Here is a 6000-nt window from a genome sequence, read left to right as displayed (position 1 = left end):
TATGAAGAAGTAAGGAGAGGGTCTTGATCCTGGAAAGGCTTGATCTAGCATTGGAGGGGAGTATCAGGACAGAGAAAAAGGAAAGAGGTGATTGGAGAATAGGTGGAGAGAAGAAGGTTTATGGGACATATGGGGAGGGGGGAACTGGGAAAGGGAAAATCATTTGGTATGTAAACAAAGAATATAGAAAATAAAAATATATAATTAAAAAAAGAAACACACAGTAAACACATAAAAAAAGAGAAGTAGAAACCACAAGAGAAGGAAGAAAAGCTGGTAAGTAACACACTTATAAGGCTTACAGTCACCGCCTCAGAGTGGAAGGGAAAGTACTTGTATACTTGATGATAAATGGATTCAACATCCTAATCATAATAATATTCCTGAAGAATGCTCAATTGTAAAGTACAGTGTCATCAGCCAACAAACATGAAGCTCATTACTTAATAGCAGTCAAAATAAGTGTAGAGTTACTACTGCTGTTTTCATGATGGGAAAGATTAATATTATGGGTAAGGCTCTGCTCTGTGTTAGCCTCAAGCCTAGAGCTGTAGTTTTGAAACTATGTCACCATTTGTAAAATGGTCGGTCCCTAGAGTGCCAAGTTCCAAGCATGGTTGGGGGGACGGCAGCATTTTTTAGGCATGTGTCACTTTGCATGTGGCGTGGTTACTTAGTCTCTGTTGGTGCCCTCTGAATTCCCTTCACCTCTCACACAGGGAATATGAACAAGAAAGAGAATTAGGAGTGCACCTGAGGCTGCTGGACAACGCCTGAGCCTGAATTTTATTCTGTCCTGGGATGTCTTCTTTACTACCTTATGTGTAAGTATAAGTATATAGTGGAGGTGTCTTCCACTGTATATGTTTACCTATAGAAATATAGATGCATAAGAGATCAGTGATTCTCTCATCCACATGGCACGGGAATTTTACATTCCTATGGATTTCCTAATGTTTTCTTAAAACAGAACTAAGAGGCAGTAACAGAAGCTTTTAAACATGTGGAATAGCAAAGATGGCATGCACAGAATATTAAAGCCATCTCCCATCATGTACAAAACTATACTTGATGCCATAATGCTTTTGAAAGAAGCCATATCATGCAGCAGATCCTCATTCACGATTTTCAAGGGCTGCCTACAATTCTTTATGCAACTGTAGCTTAAAACCCTTCCTTCCACATGCCTTCTTTATAAATGCTGATTGGGGGGAATTTTCTTCAGTGCTACTGTTGTCCGGCGATGTTTCTCTTGTATTTTATTCAAACCAAAGTCTAAACCAAAAATTTTTTAAGAGGAACATCCATCTGTCCTACAATTATTCTGGTTACTTTTGAAAGTGTGCTCTAATTTTTTCCACTTCTTGTATTTCCTAAATATTTTCTGTCTGCACTTAGTATTTCTTTAAGCAAAGTAATGTTCCACACTTCAGGTCTGGGACTAATGAAATTGTAAGCACTGTCACACAAAATGTGTTTCATGATGTATTGTCACAGTCTCAGGCTAGGAGGTGACAACATGTCCACTGTGCCGTTACCAAGGTAGGAAAAATGTAAAATACCAGAGTATGCTCATAAAAATGGCCAAAATTGCAGTGAACAGCCAGCCACCCTAAGTTCCAGAGTTTGAAACAGTCTAATTAGCAAGGTGCTCTTGCATTTCTTCTCGGTTGGCTCAGTCTTGGCACAGATTATTCCATTAATAATGAAGTCCACACGTTAAATGGAGAAAGTGTTAGAGAACCTTGAAACATCACTACAGGTTCTGAGAAAAGTCATCTGTACACTTTCCAGTTCATTTCCCAACCTCCTTCCATCTACAGTATGGAGGGGCCACCTCACTGTCTGGGGGTCAAGCTGCTGCCATTAAGACTGTTGATCTGAGTTTGTTCACCAAATCCCACATGTGGAAGGAAAGGATTGAGTCCCACAGGCTGTTCTCTGATTTCTATACCCTCTTTTTGCCATGTATAAGTGTATTTGGACACACTATATACATACATACACACACACATATATGTGTGTGTGTGTGTGTGTGTATGTGTATGGACACTATATATTAATATATTATATAATATGTATAATATAATATATTATTCATGTTATATAATATAATAATATTAGGGCTAGGGTTAATTATATATAATATGTATAATTATATAATACATTATTTATTACACATAATAAATAATATATAATATAATATGCATATTTAAGTTGGGAACAGTAATTGAATTAATTTGAAATAAAAAGCAGCCATAGCAGTGGAAGAAACTGGCTCTTCCACTATGTATGTATCTACACATACACACGTGCACACAGAGAGAGAGAGACAGAGAGAGAGACACAGAGACTCAGAGACACAGAGACACACACAGAGACAGAGACACAGACACACACACACACAGACACACACAGAGAGAGAGAGAGAGAGAGAAAGAGAGAGAGAGAGAGAGAGAGAGAGAGAGTCCTGTGGCAATTTAAATGAGAATGGCCCACACTGGCTCATGTTTGTTTGAATGTTTGGTCCCCAGATAGAGGAACTGTCTGGGAAGGATTACGAGGTATGGCTTTGTTGGAGGAGGTGTGTCACTAAAGCTAGATGTTGAGGTTTTAAAAGCCCAGGCCAGGCCCAGTCTCTCCCCTGCCTGCAACTTGCAGATCAGATGTGAGCTCCCAGCTTCTTCGTTAGCATCATGCCTGCCTGGTGCTATGTTCTCACCGTGATGCTCATGACTTGGCCCTCTCGAACTGTAAGCAAACCCAAGCCCACAATTAATTACTTTTTCTCCTGCAAGTTGCCTTGCTCATGGCGTCTCTTCACAGCAATAGAACAGTAACTAAGACAGAACCACAGGGGAAAATAATAATTTTACCCTTTCTGACATAAACTTTTGCTATGTATCTCTGACTGACTTCAAACTCAAAGCAATCCTCCTGCCTCATCCTCTTGGATGATGGAATTGCAGGCATGAGGCACCAGGCCCAGTTCACAGGAAAACACTCAAGTGTTAAGACATGAATGTTGGTAAAAGTAACATTAGAAGGGCCAATCAAAGGGACATTTTATGAGATTCATCTTCAAATTCCTGCCAATTTCAAACCTTTGAAGTCTTTAAATAAATAAAATATGACCATACTGAAAATCATAATTTTGAGAGTTAGAGGGCCAATCATTATCATCTGGGTTCCTCTTCCCTATCAGGGTGAAACCCAGAAGATGCAACCACAGTCAGCATGAGTCCTGTCTCACAGCACACTCTGCCTTTTCAAGTCTCCCAAGAAACAACTGTAACAGACAGACAGAGAGGGCTAACCCTGCAAGATCAGAGACCAGCGTGTTCTTTCCAAGGAGAGGCCAGGAGGAACCTTTGAAAGGGAATCCTTGTTAGAGTGCCCAGAGACATGCAGGACACTGGAAGGTGTATTCAAGGAATTTGTTTTCAGCATAGAAAACTTTACCATAGTCTTTCCTTGAGCCTTGAACACTTTGTACATGAAAACAGAATAGTGTCATCCTAAATTTTGTCTTAAAATTCTCCTTGGACATTACAAGCTGTGGCTTAAAGTTAGGGTTGGTGGCAGGAATCAGGGCACAGAGGCTTCAAAAACACTACCAATAACTTCATTTTAGTATTACTCTTTAATTTCTAAAAGATTTATTTTATTTTTCTTTATGTGTATATGACCGTGTCTTAGTGGGGATGTATGGACATGGGTTTATGTACCTGTGGAGGCTAAAATCAAGCATCAGTTTCCCTGGAGATGAAATGACAAGTAATCCTGAGCCACCTGATGTGACTTCTGGGAACCAATTTCAATTCTCTGGAAGAACAGCAAGCACTCTTTTTTCTTTTTCTTTTTTTTAATTAATCATTTTATTTGTTTACATTTTAAATGATATGATATCCCTCTTTCCGGTTCCCCCTCCAAAAACCTCCCATTCTATCGCCCCTCCCCTTTGTCTCCTCTAAGAGGCTGCTCCTCCACCCACCCACCAACCCCTGCCTTACTGCGCTAGTATCCCCCTACACTAGGGTATCAAGTCTCCACAGGACCAAGGCCCCCCTCCCATTCCTGACAAGGTCATCCTGCCCTCCATAAGCAGCTGGAGCATGGATCCTCCATGTGTACTCTTCAGTTGGTGGTTTAGTCTCTGGGAACTCTGGGTGGTCCAGTTACAGATGCAGATACTCATGGCCAACCATTGGACTGAGCCCAGGGACCCCAGTGGAAGAGCTAGGGGAAAGACTGAAGGAGCTGAAGGAGATTGCAATCCCAAAGGAATATCAGCAAGCATTCTTGTTATCTCTGGCCCCCCATCCCTTCTTCTTTAAAATCTATGCACAACATAATCTTCCAGTTATGCATTTATAGATAATTTTTAATGTTGAAGGAACAACTAGTGGACTACTGTGATCCTGAGAGACCCATTGTTTGCTAGTTCCTCTCTAATTCACTGCTTTGATTTATGCACATTGACAATGGTATTGTATTCCATCTCGAAAATGCAGCATTAAACTTTTATTCCACAAAGTTTTGGGGCTAGAATTTTGTCCTGTGAAAAATGAGAAAATTGCCAGAGGAGATTCGGGTAAAAGTAAATCTGGGTGGAAACTTTCCTTTAACTCATGAAATACCTAAAATAACTATAATAATCCTTCTATAAAGGATTGAGGTGAAAACTCACTAATGGGTTCATAAAAAACATAGTTCTCTAGAGTCTGCCTCCAGGCTCTGCTATCAGGATTGTGTTGTTTGTAGCTGTTAATTTTTAATGGAAGAGAGAACCAAGCTAGAAACCCTAAAAGTTTCAAAGGGAAACTCCAAAGTACCTGTGGTAGTTTGACTTTATATATACACTTGAAAATTAACGAGCTCCCTGGAAATCCTGTAGCTTTTGGAATTCATTCAGAAGGGACTTAAAATGGAAATGCTGACAGATTGTAAACTACAGGGGTACATGTGGCACCACTGTAACCCTTAACAGGCACGATGGTGACAAGCACCTTCAGAGCCAGAATTCTGTCTCTCTATGAGTATGTGTGCATGCACACACACACACACACACACACACACACACAAATGCTCACATACACAGACATGCATGCACATGCACACAAACACACATACTCATGAGCACAAATGTCCCCCAACACGTTTGAAGGAAATATGAATATAAAATATCTGTGTAGCTAATGGGAGAATGCACACATTCTCCTGTATTATATTTTGTTTGATGCCTGCATTTAAATTTTTTAAGAGCCTTGGATCTATCCTTGCCGCTGATTAAGGAGCCCTGACTTTTCTCCCTTTTCTCTTGCTAGGTCCCCAGCTAGGAAATCCCACAGAAGTCTGCCAACTGTTTAGATGTTGTTTAGACTCAACACATTTGACTACATTTATAAAAGGCAGAGAATAAAGGTTCTAACAAAGAGGCAAACCCAGCCTGAAACACTTGGAAAGGAAACTGTGGAAGAAGAACTCTATAAAGTTTGAGTAGTAAAATGATAGAAATCCAGATCGGATTAAAATTTAAAAATCTTCCCTGTTTAAGCTAAGGATCTTCATCTGTTTCTCTCCCTCATGAGGGAGGTGTGTGAGGTCCTATCATTTATAATCTGTCACACATAAATAGGTTTTATGTGACACAATGCATGTGGGGTTCTTCCCAAAGAGAACACTAAGTTCTTATGAATTCTCTAGTCACCTCCTTGATGCATCCAGGTGAAAATCATTTCTGCTATTGGTCCAGGCCTCCAACTGGCTCCTACAGAGAGAGTCTCTTACTATTTGGATAAAGTCTGTGCTTGTAGCCAAGGTAAGTCATCTAAATAGAGTAAGAAATTTTAACTCTAGGGCTCACGTTTTGAACTGACCAAGGATAAGTGTGTGTGTATGTGTGTGTTCATAGGTTTCATCACTCTTTGGTCGCTAAGGTTATTTGCTTATTTACAGTGGAGAAAAGAGTCCTTCAAGTTTTGTGGTTTTTGGAAACTG

The sequence above is a fragment of the Apodemus sylvaticus genome, chromosome 4, assembly GCF_947179515.1.
Source record: "Apodemus sylvaticus chromosome 4, mApoSyl1.1, whole genome shotgun sequence".
NCBI classification, from domain to species: domain Eukaryota; kingdom Metazoa; phylum Chordata; class Mammalia; order Rodentia; family Muridae; genus Apodemus; species Apodemus sylvaticus.
The sequence above is the reverse complement of the archived record's forward strand: the minus strand, read 5'-3'. Positions refer to the sequence as shown.